A 16,312-nucleotide genomic window follows, 5' to 3' on the forward strand; every position below is an offset into this window, starting at 1 on the left:
TCTCTGAAGGTTTTGCCGATCCAGGATCTGACGATCACCATCGCCTCGGATAGCAGATCCAGCTCCTTGGCATGCATATGCTCTCTTTCCACATCCTTAGTTGCCTTGAAAAAGAATGATAAGTTAYCTCCATCMTTTTCAGAAATGTCTTAACCATAGAAATATAACTACTAGAAGGGACAAAGACCCTCAAACCACAGCAATTTGACTGGAACACTCAAGGGTACACTCAATATGGCCACCGGTCCACCCATCACAGAAAATTGACTGAAATAGGGATGTCCTTTCTAGTAAATATTTTTCTATGGTCTGAACTAGTCAGCTGTACCTGCACCAAAACTCAGGTATTTCTCCATTTAGAGCTTGTTCTCCATCTTCTTTTTAAATAGTGAACCAACATGTTTTTAGCACTTTTATTTCCCCGACTTGATCAAAACTTGTTTTCTCATGCTCTCTCTTATCGCTCTGCAGCAGACATATAGTGAGCAAGATGTTTGGAACATCGAATCACAATAAAGAATCATGAAACATATAGAATCCCAATACATATTGTATCAGCACCTATGTATTAATGATAATATAGTATTGTAACGTCCCTGAAAATTCTCAGAAATACAAGATAGTGGTCAGATTCAAAGACGTGTTGTTAATGTATTTTCTGTTTAATAAATAACCTTCATATCTAAAGATATGATATCTAAAGACACTGAAGCAGCAAACTTTGTGGAAATTTATGTGTGTCATTCTCAAAACTTTTTGCCACGACTGTACTTGATCTCTACATACCTGTTTCTCAAAGGCCCGGGCAAACTCAGATACAGAGACAACCATGTTCATGCATGCCACAGGGATGTCTTTGAAGTTCTGAGTGTAGGTTGAAGTGGACCGGACTCCTTTGCAGATCTTCTCAAGCAATTTCACTGCTGTTGCCAAGCAGTCTCTGCCATACGACTCACTAAAACAACTACAACCACAAGAAACAGTGGTTGTTTTACGATAACTATCATCAAAGATAAAAAGAGTGAACCAAATTAGTTACAGTAAGTCAATCACCTGTATTTCTCCTCGATGAGATTGCTTTGAATATGTGAGAGAGTGTCTGACACATACTGCAGGGCAGAAAAAAACACATTGTTAAAAAACAAGTTGATTTGAAACCTCCAATGCTCTATAATACTTTTAAAAACATTCTGGGTTYATTGGCTAGGATAGAGATAAGAAAGATAGAGGAGAGTGTACTGATAAAAGATGTGGGCCGGATTCAAACCCATGGTGCCATATATAATACGTACTCCTATAAATACACTCCTGTGTTCTGGAGGCAGCGGCTAACCGCTAAACTAGACCGCTAAACTACCATAGCCCACTCCTACAGTGTATTACTTCTCCAACTAGTTATAATAACAACTGATTGGATTTAGCTGTATAGCACACTTAACGGTAGCTCAATGCGCTTTACATACTGTGCCTTAACAAAGTATTCACACTTCAAGATTTGTTGTGTTACAGCCTGAATTTAAAATAGATTACATTCAGATTGTCACTAACCTACACAGAATACCCCATAATATCAAAGTGGAGTTATGTTTTTCAAATGTTTTACTAATGAATTTAACATTAATTAATTAAACATGAAAAGCTGAAATGTCTTAAATCAATAAGTATTCAACCTTTTTGTTATGGCAAGCCTAAATAAGTTAACGAGTAAAAATTTGCTTAACAAGTCACAATCAGTTGAAATGGAATGGAGCTAAGAACAGGCAAAATCCTAGAGAAAAACCTGGTTCAGTCTGTTTTCCATCAGACACTGGGAGATTAATTCACCTTTCAGCAGGACAACAACCTAAAACAAAAGGCAGAATCTACACTGGAGTTGCTTACCAAGAAGACAGTGAATGTTCCTGAATGGAGTTACAGTTTTGACTTAAATCTACTTGAGAATCTATGGCAAGGCCTGAAAATGGATGTCCAGCAATGATCAACAACCAATTTGACAGAGCTACAAGAATTCAAAAAATAATAAAATGGGCAAATGCTGCACAATCCAGTTGTGGAAAGCTCTTAGAGACTTACCCAGAAAGACTCATAGCTGTAATCACTGACAAAAGTGATTCTAAAATGTATTGACACTGGCGGTTTAATACTAATCAAGACAAAATAAGTATGTTTTATAAATATATATATATATAAAAACCCAAATGTTACAATTTTGCATAAATCGTTAACAAAATATGACAAGTAAATACATTTTAATCCCACTTAGTAACAACAAAATGTGGAAAAAGTCAAGGGGTGTGAATACTTTCTGAAGACACTGTAGTCAGGGGGGAAACTAGTGTCCAGCTCACCTGCTTGTTGCTATAGGTGACATCTTGAGGGGCCCTCAGAGTGAAGACATGGAGCAGGTCCAGCAGTTCCACGTTGATGATGACGCTGCATTCCATCAGGTCCTCTATGGTCAGCAGACACATCCAGGACCGAGACACTAGTCTGTCCATCTCAACCAGATGGCCATTGTTTTTCATGAGATTCAACATCGCTCTAAGAAAAGGAGTGGAAAAAGGAGGGATATGAGATATCACCAATTAATATCTAAAAAAAATTKGGACACACCTACTCATTCAAGGGTTTTTCTTTATTTTTACTATTTTCTACATTGTAGAATAATAGTAAAGGCATCAAAACTATGAAATAACACATATGGAATCATGTAGTAACTAAAAAAAGTGTTAAACAAATCAAAATATATTTTAGATTCTTCAAAGTAGCCACCCTTTGCCTTGATGACAGCTTTGCACACTCTTGGCACACTCTTGGCATTCTGTCAACCAGCTTCATGAGGTAGTCATCTGGAATGCATTTCAATTAACAGGTGTGCCTTGATAAAATTTCATTTGTGGAATTTCATTCCCTCTTAATGAGTTTGAGTCAATCAGTTGTGATGTGACAAGATAGGAGTGGTATACAGGAGTTAGCCCTATTTGGTAAAATACCAAGTTCATATTATGACAAGAAGAGCTCAAATAAGCAAAGAGAAATGACAGTCCATCATTACTTTAAGACATGAAGGTCAGTCAATCCGGTAAACAATCAAGCGCAAAAACCATCAAGTGCTATGATGAAACTGGCTCTCATGAGGACCGCCACTGAGTTACCTTTGCTGCAGAGGATAAGTTCATTACAGTTAACTGCACCTCAGATTACAGCCCAAATAAATGCTTCAGAGTTCAAGTAACAGACACATCTCAACATCAACTGTTCAGAGGAGACAGAGTGAATCAGGCTTTCATGGTCAAATTGCTGCAAAGAAACCACTACTAAAGGACACCAATCAGAAGAAACTTGCTTGGGTCAAGAAACACGAGCATTGCACAAAAGACCGGTAGAAATCTGTCCTTTGGTCTGATGAGTCCAAATGTGAGATTTTTGGTTCCAACCGCCGTGTCTTTGTGAGACGCTGAGTAGGTGAACGGATGATCTCTGCATGTGTGGGAGGTGTGATGGTGTGGGGGTGCTTTGCTGGTGACACTGTCTGTGATTTATTTAGAATTCAAGGCACACTTAACCAGCATGGCTACCACAGCAATCTGCAGCGATACGTCATCTCATCTGGTTTGCGCTTAGTGGGACTATCATTTGTTTTTCAACAGGACAATGACCCAAAACACACCCCCAGGCTGTGTAAGGGCTATTTGACCAAGGAAAGTGATGGAGTGCTGCATCAGATGACCTGGCCTCCACAATCACACAACCTCAACCCAACTGAGATTGTTTGGGTTGAGTTAGACCGCAGAGTGAAGGAAAAGCAGCCAACAAGTGCTCAGCATATGTGGGAACTCCTTCAAGACTGTTTGAAAAGCATTCCAGGAGATGCTGGTTGAGAGAATGCAAAGAGTGTTCAAATCTGTCATCAAGGCAAAGGGTGGCTACTTTGAAGAATCTAAAATATATTTAGATTTGTTAAACACTTTTTGGTTACTACATGGTTACTTCACTATTATTCTACAATGTAGAAAATAGTAAAAATAAAGAAAAACCCTTGAATGAGGAGGTGTCTCCAAACTTTTGACTTGAGAGCATCCTGACCGGTTGCATCACCGCCTGGTATGGCAACTGCTCGGCATCTGACCGTAAGGCGCAACAGAGGGTAGTGCGAATGGCCCAGTACATCACTGGGGCCAAGCTTCCTGCCATCCAGGACCTCTATAATAGGYGGTGTCAGAGGAAAGCCCATAAAAATGTCAGAGACTCCAGTCACCCAAGTCATAGACCGTTTTCTCTGCTACCGCACGGCAAGCGGTACCGGAACACCAAGTCTAGGACCAAAAGGCTCCTTAACTTCTTATGGCTGCAGGGGCAATATTGAGTAGCTTGGATGAAAAGGTGCCCAGAGGTGCCCAGAGTAAACTGCCTGCTCCTCAGTCCCAGTTGCTAATATATGCATATTATTAGTAGAATTGGATAGAAAACACTCTGAAGTTTCTAAAACTGTTTGAATGATGTCTGTGAGTATAACAGAACTCATATGGCAGGCAAAAACCTGAGAAAAAAATCCAACCAGGAAATCTGAGGTTTGTAGGTTTTCAACTCATCGCCTATCGAATACACAGTGGGATATGGGTCAGTTTGCACTTCCTACGGCTTCCACTAGATGTCAACAGTCTGTAGAACCTTGTCTGATGCTTCTACTGTGAAGTGGGGCCGAATGAGAAGGGAATGAGTAAGGTCTATCATGAGCTGACCATGCACGTTCACATGAGGGAGCTCTGTTCCATCCCACTTCTAAAGAAAATGTAATTCTCCGGTTGGAACATTATTGAAGATTTATGTTAAAAACATCCTAAAGATTGATTCAATACATCGTTTGACATGTTTCTACTGACTGTTACAGAACTTTTTAACATTTCGTCTGCTTTTAGTGAACGCGGTTCCTGACTTTGGATTTGTTTACCAAACACGCTAACAAAAATAGCTATTTGGACATAACTGATGGACATTACCGAACAAAACGAACATTTCTTGTGGAAGTGGGAGTCCTGGGAGTGCATTCCGACAAAGATCAGCAAAGGTAAGTGAAGATTTATAATGCTATTTATGACTTTTGTTGACTCCACAATTTGACGGGTAACTGTATGGCTTGCTTTTGTGGCTGAACGCTGTTCTCAGATTATTGAATATTGTGCTTTTGCCGTAAAGCTTTTTTTAAAATCTGACACAGCGATTGTATTAAGAACAAGTTTATCTTTAATTCTATGTAAAACATGTATCTTTCATCAAAGTTTATGATGAGTATTTCTGTTATTTGATGTGGCACTCTGCAATTTCTCCGGATATTTTGGAGGCATTTCTGAACATGGCGCCAATGTAAACTGAGGTTTTTGGATATAAATATTAACTTTATCGAACAAAACATACATGTATTGTGTAACATGAAGTCCTATGAGTGTCATCTGATGAAGATCATCAAAGGATAGTGATTCATTTTATCTCTATTTCTGCTTTTTGTGACTCCTGTCTTTGGCTGGAAAAATGGCTGTGTTTTCCTGTGATTTTGTGGTGACCTAACATAATCGTTTGTGGKGCTTTCGCTGTAAAGCCTTTTTGAAATCGAACACTGTGGTGGGATTAACAAGAAGTGTATCTTTAAAATGGTGTGAAATACTTGTCTGCTTGAGGAATTTTAATTATGAGATTTCTGTTCTTTGAATTTGGCGCCCTGCACTTTCACTGGCTGTTGTCATATCGATCCCGTCAACGGGATTGCAGCCATAAGAAGTTTAACAGCTTCTACCCCCAAGCCATAAGACTGCTGAACAATTCATCAAATGGCCACCTGATTATTACATTGACACCCACCTCCATTTGTTTGTACACTGCTGCTACTCTCTGTTTATTATCTATGCATAGTCACTTCACCCCTTCCTACATGTACAAATTACTTCAACTAACCTGTACCCCCGCACACTGACTCAGGACCGGTACACCCTGTGTATAGCCTCATTATTGTTATGTTATTGTGAAAGTTTTTTTTTTTTTTAAACTAAACTCTTCTTGAACTGCAGTGTTGGTTAAGGGCTTGTAAGTAAGCATTTCACGGTAAGGTCTACACTTGTATTCAGCGCATGTGACAAATAAAGTTTGATTTGATACTGTAATTACGAAAGGCCAAACATTTAGCGTAAWCAGGGACGCAAACTGGTGAGGGCCCAAAAAGGTGACACTTTTTTTTTTTACACTGAAACATGAAAGAAATCCCTGCTAGAGGGAAATGCAGGTTAACTAATTAAACAACAAAGAATTTGATCTACATGATCAGTCTCTGTGTGTAAAATAAAAAGTGGTTCATGTGAACCTAAGAAAGCAATCCAATGTTATTTGTTGCCTAGACTTTACTGCAAATGAGAAAGAACAATACACTAATATTACAGTTAGCCATGGCAGCCTTTATAATAGAACGCTTATGACCACACACATCTAAATATTGCACTTGGGGAARAAACATCTTAAAGAAGAACAACAAACATGCATTCTATTKTTGCTCTATTATATTMTAGTGGCCACTATAGTAGACATCGATCAAGAGCACAAGGCTACATGTGTGCAAAAATAACGGTCACTGAGTAAAAAAATAATAATAACCCCCCCCCCCTCACACACAAGTGTTTACAGTCAAGCTCAACACAACAAAAGCAAATCTTTGTGCTACACATTATTACATTGTACACTTTCTGCCTGTGGACATCTGCGGTCCCCGAAGTTCATTCCCACTATCCTTGGTAGCTATGGTGATGCATGTGTTTATCTAATTGTGAAACATTAATAAAAATGAATCTGCCAAATAAATTATTGTATATATTTTTTTAAGTTTGTGTTTGACGAAGACGATTAGTGATTAAACTTGCCTATTATTAAACTTGGACAAAACAGAGATGCTTGTTCTAGGTCCCAAGAAACAAAGTGATCTTCTGTTGAATCTGACAATTAATCTTGATGGTTGTAYAGTYGTCTCAAATAAAACTGTGAAGGACCTCGGCGTTACTCTGAACTCTGATCTCTCTTTTGACGAACATATCAAGACTGTTTCAAGGACAGCTTTTCCATCTACATAACATTGCAAAAATCAGAACTTTTCTGTCCAAAAATGATGTAGAAAAATTAATCCATGCTTTTGTTACTTCTASGTTAGACTACTGCAATGCTCTACTTTCCGGCTACCCGGATAAAGCACTAAATAAACTTCAGTTAGTGCAAAATACGGCTGCTAGAATCCTGACTAGAACCACAAAAAATTATCATATTACTCCAGTGCTAGCCTCCCTACACTAGCTTCCTGTTAAGGCAAGGGCTGATTCAAGATTTTACTGCTAAACACTACCAAAGCATTACACGGGCTTGCTCCTATCATTCTTTCCGATTTGGTCATGCCGTACATACCTACACGTACGCTACGGTCAACAAGACGCAGGCCTTCCTAATTGTCCCTAGAATTTCTAAGCAAACAGCCGGAGGCAGGCTTTTCTCCTACAGATTCCATTTTTTATGGAATGGTTCTGCCTACCCATGGTGAGAACGCAGACTTGCGTCTCAACCTTTTTTTTTTACTGAGACTTCATCTCTCAGTGGGTCATATGATTGAGTGTAGTCTGCCAGGAGTGTGAAGGTGAACGGAAGGTCTGGGCCAACGAAACCGCCCTCTGGTCTCTGCCCTGGCCGGTTCCCCTCTCTCCACTGGGATCTCTTGCCTCTAACCCTATTACTGAGGGGCTGAGTCACTGGCTTACTGGTGCTCTTTTCATTGCCGTCCCTAGGGTGGGTGCCGTCACTTGAGTGGTTGAGTCACTGGACGTGATCTTCCTGTCTGGGTTGGCGCCCCCCCCCTGGGTTGTTGCCGTGGCGGAGATCTTGTGGGCCTATACTCGGCCTTGTCTCAGGATGGTAGTGTGTGGTTGAAGATATTCCTCTAGTTGGTTGTGGGGGCTGTGCTTTGCAAGTGGGTGGGGTTAACCTTCCTGTTTGGCCCTGTCCGGGGGTATCATCGGATGGGCCACAGTGTCTCCTGACCCCTCCTGTCTTCAGCCTCCAGTTTTATGCTGCATTAGTTTATGTGTCCGGGGGCTAGGTCCAGTTTGTTTATATCTGGAGTACTTCTCCTGTCTTATCCGGTGTCCTGTGTGAAATTTAAGTATGCTCTCTCTAATTCTCTCCTTCTCTCTTTTCTTTCTCTCTCTTGGAGGACCTGAGCCCTAGGACCATGCGTCAGGACTACCGGGCCATGATTGATTCCCTTGCTGTCCCCAGTCCACCTGGCCGTGCTGCCTGCTCCAGTTTCCAACTGTTCTGCCTGCGACTATGGATACCCTGACCTGTTCACCGGACGTGCTACCTGTCTCAGACCTGCGTTTTACACTCTCTAGAGACCGCAGGAGCAGGTAGAGATACTCTTAATGATCGGCCTATGAAAAGCCAACTGACATGTTACTCCTGAGGTGCTGACTTGCTGCACCTCGACCCTGCGATAACTACTGTGATTATTATTATTATTTGACCATGCTGCGTCATTTATGAACATTTGAACATCTTGGCCAATTTCTGTGTATAACTTCTCCATCCCGGCACAGCCAGAAGAGGACTGGCCACCCCTCATAGCCTGGTTCCTCTCTAGGTTTCTTCCTAGGTTTTGGCCTTTCTAGGGAGTTTTTCCTAACCACCGTGCTTCTACACCTGCATTGCTTGCTGTTTGGGGTTTTAGGCTGGGTTTCTGTACAGCACTTTGAGATATCAGCTGATGTAAGAAGGGCTATATAAATACATTTGATTTRATTTAGGCAGTAGCCTAACCTAGCCTGTTAACGTTAGCTAGCTACTACTAGTGGATATCATTTTTGCTAAAAGTAAGCTATAGAGATTTGAAACAATTTGCTACCATGTCTAAGAGACAGGAAGCAAATATATATATAAAAAAAAAGAGGCTCAATCTCTAAACCAAAGAAATTCGCTGGTGAAATTCACCAGTGTGCAGCATTGTCCATCAGCCGGTGTGGAGAATGACAAGCCTACGAGGACAGGCCATTCATTCGCCGAGAACGACGAGCCCCCGTTCGCTGATTCTTTCTCGCCCTGTCTCCGTGGTCAGGCTTCTCACCTACCTATTCGTTATCGTTCAGAGGACGCACTGCTGTAACTGTCAAACTGCCTTTCCACTCTCCCGCTGTCATTCCAGAGCGCGCGCGGATGCTGTAACTAGCAAATCGCTATCCACAAACAAACACCTTTTGATATGGATATCGATATATGCATTCTAATTTTTTTATATACCTGCAGATATGCAGGTCATTTCCAATGGCCTTAAGTAAAATGACTACCATAAAGATTTACACATAGGAGAGATATGCGCAAACATGAAAGATCGGGCAAACCTGCAACTCCATATTTGGACGACAAGAAAAATACAAAAGGTTATCACGCGTAGAAAGAGATGTGTATACGTATAGAAAAAGTTTGTACCCATAGAAAGCAATTTCTATACATCACTGGCAGCCTCTCGTYCGGCCTACATTGATGCCTGCCTTTCAAAGCTGCAGAAATTATAGTATGGTAACTATAATATGTTAACCATGTGTAACCATAGTATGTCCAATGTAAATAATCGAAACCCTAGCCCTAGATTACTCTATATTTGCAACACTATTGCGGTGTACACCCGTGAATCACCAAAATAGTTGTTGGCCAGTGTGATAGCACCACTAAATGTGAAGGATATGTCATACATTGTAAGTGATTATAATCCATCCAATGTCTCATGTTGCACAGACGATGAGCATTAAGGAGACATAAGTATTCCTGAGGCCTCTAACCGTTTACCCAGGAGAGGCATGCAAAAGATAGAGGGGAGGTGTAGGATCAGACTTTGCAACAGTATTGTTTCCGTACCTCTCCTCGCCCCAAACTGGGCTTGAACCAGGGACCCTCTGCACACATCGACAACAGTCACCCTCAAAGCATTGTTACCCATCGCTCCACAAAAGCCACGGCCCTTGCAAAGCAAGGGAAACAACTACTTCAAGGTCTCAGACCGAGTGACGTCAGCGATTGAAATGCTATTAGCATGCCCCGCTAACAGGCTAGCCATTTCACACCGGCTACACTCACMCCCTTTGACCTCCTTTTCCACAGCAACCAGTTATCTGGGTCAACAGCATCAATGGGATCAACTTTTTTCTACGACCACAAATCGCTTTCTACACGTGAGAACTTTGTCTTTATGGCAGTCGTTTTACAGGACCGGTACCTTTAAGGTCCTTAAAAATTACCTGCATATTGCGGTTATAAAAAAATTCTAATGCAATATATCGATTTACAAATACAAATCAAAAGGTGTTTGTGGATAAGTGAATTGCATTTGTGAATTGTGATTTACATTTGTGGAAAGTGATTTACATTCGTGGATTGGTGATTTACATTTGTGGAAAGTGATATATATTTGTTGATTGGTACTTATTTGTACAAATCATGATACACGAATACAAAATGCATGCTGTGAGTTCACAATACATTTGGCATGATAATGATCCCATAGCCTCCCCCCTCCCAAGCTTTTCTCATCGGATCTACACGAATCAAATATGTCACCTATTTTGCATTCAAAACAGCAAATTTCGCCAAAAGGTGAGACAATAGTGATTTTCTAATACGACAGGGAGAATAGAAGAAGTACTGTACCTCCTCTCCTGGCTGTTGAGTGCCATGTTGCCTGCTTTGAGGCCTTGGAGGCCCGCCCAGGACTGCTCGTACTTGGTGGTGACAGTGGTAGATATGGGTGTGAACGGTTTGGAGGATCCCTTGAGGAGGTGGAGCAGGGGGAGCACCAAAATCCACCGGGGCCCTTCAGTCTTCACACTGTTGATCAGAGCCACCAACATGTCTGGCAAGCTGGTCAGGAGAAAAATATAGCAGGTTGTTTTTCACACAAAAACATCAGCACTTTTGTCACAATTTCTTTAATGAAAACTCATCCACAAACATTTACTGCTGTTAAACACTTTCTGTTAGAAACTGTTTTGAGAAAATGTGTATAAAATATATTACTCTGTTTCAAACTAATACAAATGATTACATATTGTACAACCATAAACAATAATTATAGTGTCTGCAATAGGCAAAAAATAAGTAGCAATCCCGACGCCAAAACCCACTTTTTGAGACCGGAGACGGCTTGGGCGAAGTCGGTCCAGTACTGCAGGAAGGAGTCTTTGGGCAGCTTGGGCAAGCACAGGGCGGTGCAGAGCCGGGTGGACTCTCCGTGGTCCAGCTGCATTAGCATTTCATTTAGGGGGGGTGGTGGTAACATCCATGCATGCATAGCATTCAGTTAGGGGGGGGGTGCGATAACATCCATGCATGCATTAGGCATTCAGTTAGGTGGGGGGGAGTAACATCCATGCGATGCCATTAGCATTCATTAGGTGGGGGGGGGGGGGGTAAACATCCAATGCATGCATGATCATTATTGGGGGGGGGGTCACTCCATGTCTACATCGTTTTTAGGTGGGGGGGGGGGGGGGGGGTAACATCCACGCATGCAGTTAGCATTCTAGTTAGGTGGGCGGGGGGAGTAACATCCATGCAGCTTTTGCATTCAGTTAGGTGGGGGGGGGGGTAACATCCATGCATGTGCATTAGCATTCATTTAGTGGGGGGTAACATCATGCATATGCATTAGCATTTCATTAGGTGGGGGGGGGGGTAACATCCATGCCATGCATGAGCATTCAGTTAGGTGGGGGGAACAATCCATGCATGCATTAGCATTCAGTTAGGTGGGGGGGGGTAAGCATCCATGCCATGCATTAGATTCAGTTAGGTGGGGGGGGGGGGTAACATCTGCATGCTTAGCATTCAGTTAGGTGGGGGGGGGGGGGGTAACATCCATGCATGCCATTAGCAATTCAGTTAAGTGTGGGGGGAGTAACATCCATGCATCTTTTGCATTCAGTTAGGGGGGGGGGGGGGTACATCCATGCATGCATTAGCATTCCAGTTAGTGGGGAGTAACATCCCATGCATGCATTAGCTTCAGTTAGGTGGGGGGGTACTCCATGCATGCATTGCATTTCAGTTAGGTGGGCGGGGAACATCCTGCATCATTAGCATTCAGTAGGTGGGGGGGGTAAACATCCATGCAAGCATTAGCATTCAGTTAGGTGGGGGGGTACATCCATGCATGCATTGCATTCGTTAGGTGGGGGGGGTAACATCAGCATGCATTAGCATTCAGTTAGGTGGGGGGGGGGGGGTAACCATCCATGGCATGCATTAGCAGTCAGTTAGTGGGGGGGGGGGGTAACACATCCAGCATGCATTAGCATTCAATTAGGTGGGGGGTAACTTCATGCTGCATTAGCATTCAGTTAGTGGGGGTAACATCCCATGCATGCATTAGCATCAGTTAGGGGGGGGGTACATCCATGCATGCATTAGCATTCAGTTTAGGTGGGGGTAACATCCATGCATGCATTAGCATTCAGTTATGTGGGGGGGTAAACATCCATGCATGCATTAGCATTCAGTTAGGGGGGGGGGGGTAACATCCATGCATGCATGTAGCATTCAGTTAGTGGGGGGGGGGGGTAACATCCATGCATGCATTAGATTTTTCCCAGTTAGGGGGGGGGGTAAACAATCCATGCAATGCATAGCATTCAGTTAGGGGGGGGAGTAACATCCATGCATGCTTTTGCATTCGTTAGGTGGGGGGGGGTAACATCCATGCATGCATAGCATTCAGTTTAGGTGGGGGGGGTAACATCCATGCATGCATTAGCATTCAGTTGGTGGGGGGGGGGGGTAACATCCATTGCATGGCATGTAGCATTCAGTTAGGTGGGGGGGGTAACATGCATGCTGCATTAGCATTCAGTTAGGTGGGGGGGTAACTCCTGCAAGCATTAGCATTCAGTTAGGTGCGGGGGGGTACATCCATGCATGCATTAGCATTTCAGTTCGGTGGGGGGGGTAACATCCATGCATGCTTAGCATTCAGTTTAGGTGGGGGGGTAAACATCCATGCATGCATTAGGCATTCAGTAGGTGGGGGGGGGGGGGGTAATCCATGCATCGCTAGCATTCGTAGATGGTGGGGGTACATTCATGCATGCATGTGCATTCAGTTAGGTGGGGGAGGTAACATCCATGCATTGCATTAGCATTCAGTTAGTGGGGGGGGGGAGGGGGGTCACATCCATGCATGCATAGCATTCAGTTAGGTGGGGCGTAAATCCATGCATGCATTAGCATTCAAGTTATTGGGGGGGTAAACATCCATGCATGCATTGCATTCGTTAGGGGGGGGGGGGTAACATCCATGCAATGCCATTAGCATTAGTTAGGTGGGGGGGGAGTAACATCCATGCATGCATTAGCATTCAGTTAGGTGGGGGGGTAAACATCCATGCATGCATTAGCATTCAGTTAGGTTTTGGGGGGGGTAACATCCATGCATGCATTAGCATTCAGTTAGGTGGGGGGGGGGGGTAACATCCATGCATGCATTAGCATTCAGTTTAGGTGGGGGGGAGGAGTAACCATCCATGCATGCTTTTGCATTCAGTTAGGTGGGGGTAACAATCCATGCATGCATTAGCATTCAGTTAGGGGGGGTAACATCCCATGCTATGCATAGCATTCAGTTAGGTGGGCGGGGGGTAACATCCATGCATGCATTAGCATTCAGTTAGGTGGGGGGGGTAACATCCATGCATGCATTAGCATTCAGTTAGTGGGGGGGGTAACATCCATGCAAGCATTAGCATTCAGTTAGTGGGGGGGGGGGGGGGGGTAACATCCATGCATGCATTAGCAATTCATGAGGTGGGGGGTAAACATCCATGCCATTGCATTAGCATTCAGTTAGGTGGGGTAAATCCATGCATGCCATTAGCATTCAGTTAGGTGGGGGGGGGGGGGGGGAAACATCCATGCAGGCATTAGCATTCAGTTAGGTGTGGGCCGGGTAACATTCATGCATGCATTAGCATTCAGTTAGGTGGGGGGGTAACCTCCATGCATGCATTAGCATTCAGTTAGGTGGGGGGGGGGGTAACATCCATGCATGCATTAGCATTCAGTTAGGGGGGGGTAACATCCATTGCATGCATTAGCATTCAGTTAGGTGGGGGTAACATCCATGCATGCATTAGCATTCAGTTATGGTGGGGGTAACATCCATGCATGCATAGCATTCAGTAGGGGGGGGAACATCCATGCATGCATTAGCATTCAGTAGGTGGGGGGGGGGGGGTAACATCCATGCATGCATTAGCATTCAGTTAGGTGGGGGGGGGGGGGTAACATCCATGCATGCATTAGCATTCAGTTAGGTGGGGGGGGGGGTAACATCATGCATGCATTAGCATTCAGTTAGGTGGGGGGGGTAACATCCATGCATGCATTAGCATTCAGTTAGGTGGGGGGGGGGGGGGGGGGGTAACACCATGCAGGCATTAGCTTCAGTTAGGGGGGGGTAACATCCATGCATGCATTAGCATTCGTTAGGGGGGGGGGTACACTCAAGCTTGCACAGTTAGGTGGGGGGGGAGTAACATCCATGCATGCATTAGCATTCAGTTAGGTGGGGGGGGGGGGTGTAACATCCATGCATGCATTAGCATTCAGTTAGGTGGGGGGGGGGGGGTAACATCCATGCATGCATTAGCATTCATAGGTTAGGTGGGGGGGGGGGGGTAACATCCATGCATGCATTGCATTCAGTTAGGTGGGGGGGGGGGGGTACATCCATGCATGCATTAGCATTCAGTTAGGTGGGGGGAGTAACATCCCATGCATCTTTGCATTCAGTTAGGTGGGGGGGTAACATCCATGCATGCATTAGCATTCAGTTAGTGGGGGGGGTAACATCCATGCATGCATTAGCATTCAGTTAGGTGGGGGGGGGGGGTGAACATCCATGCATGCATTAGCATTTCAGTTAGTGGGGGGGGGTAACATCCATGCATGCATTAGCAATTCAGTTAGGTGGGGGGGGTAACATCCATGCATGCATTAGCATTCAGTAGGTGGGGGGGGGGGGTAACATCCATGCATGCATTAGCATTCAGTTAGGTTGGGGGGGGGTAACATCAGCATGCATTAGCATTCAGTTAGGTGGGGGGGGTAACATCCATGCATGCATTAGCATTCAGTTAGGTGGGGGGGTAACATCCATGCATGCATTAGATTCAGTTAGGTGGGGGGGTAACATCCATGCATGCATTAGCATTCATTTAGGTGGGGGGGGGGGGGGAACATCCATGCATGCATTAGCATTCAGTTAGGTGGGAGGGAACATCCATGCATGCATAGCATTCAGTTAGGGGGGGGGGGTAACATCCATGCATGCATTAGCATTCAGTTAGTGGGGGGGGGGTAACATCCATGCATGCATTAGGATTCAGTTAGGTGGGGGGAGTAACATCCATGCATGCATTAGCATTCAGTTAGGTGGGGGGGGTAACATCCATGCATGCATTAGCATTCAGTTAGGTGGGGGGGGGGGGTAACATCCATGCATGCTTAGCATTCAGTTAGGTGGGGGGGGGGGGTAAAATCCATGCATGCATTAGCATTCAGTTAGGTGGGGGGAGTAACATCCATGCATGCTTTTGCATTCAGTTAGGTGGGGGGGTAACATCCATGCATGCATTAGCATTCAGTTAGGTGGGGGAGGGGGTAACATCCATGCATGCATTAGCATTCAGTAGGTGGGGGGGGGTAACATCCATGCATGCATTAGCATTCAGTTAGGTGGGGGGGGGGTAACATCCTGCATGCATTAGCATTCAGTAGGTGGGGTGGGTTAGTCTAGGCAGGGTGACAAGTGGGTCTTTAGGCAGGACTAGATGGAGATGTTCGATGAGTTCCAGAGGGTGGAAGGAGAGAGTTCCAGAGCGGTGGAAGGAGAGAGTTCCAGAGGTGGAAGGAAGAGTTCCAGAGGTGGAAGGAGAGAGTTCCAGAGAGGTGGAAGGAGAGAGTTCCAGAGAGGGTGGAAGGAGAGAGTTCCAGAGGGGTGGAAGGAGAGAGTTCCAGAGGGTGGAAGGAGAGAGTTTCAGAGGGTGGAAGAGAGAGTTTCCAGAGGGGTGGAAGGAGAGAGTTTCCAGAGGAGGTGGAAGGAGAGAGTTCCAGAGAGTGGAAGGAGAGAGTTCCAGAGAGGTGGAAGGAGAGAGTTCCAGAGAGGTGGAAGGAGAGAGTTCCAGAGAGGTGGAAGGAGAGAGTTCCAGAGAGGTGGAAGGAGAGAGTTTCCAGAGAGGTGGAAAGGAGG

The 16,312-nt window shown here is 44.3% G+C and overlaps 1 pseudogene; it reads right to left on the reverse strand.

Annotated features, from left to right (window-relative positions):
- The window catches only part of LOC112074477 (E3 ubiquitin-protein ligase rnf213-alpha-like), a 54,489-nt pseudogene that overhangs the window by 19,049 nt on the left and 19,128 nt on the right, over window positions 1-16,312 (reverse strand).

Source organism: Salvelinus sp. IW2-2015, unplaced genomic scaffold (genome assembly GCF_002910315.2).
Source record: "Salvelinus sp. IW2-2015 unplaced genomic scaffold, ASM291031v2 Un_scaffold2650, whole genome shotgun sequence".
NCBI lineage: Eukaryota > Metazoa > Chordata > Actinopteri > Salmoniformes > Salmonidae > Salvelinus > Salvelinus sp. IW2-2015.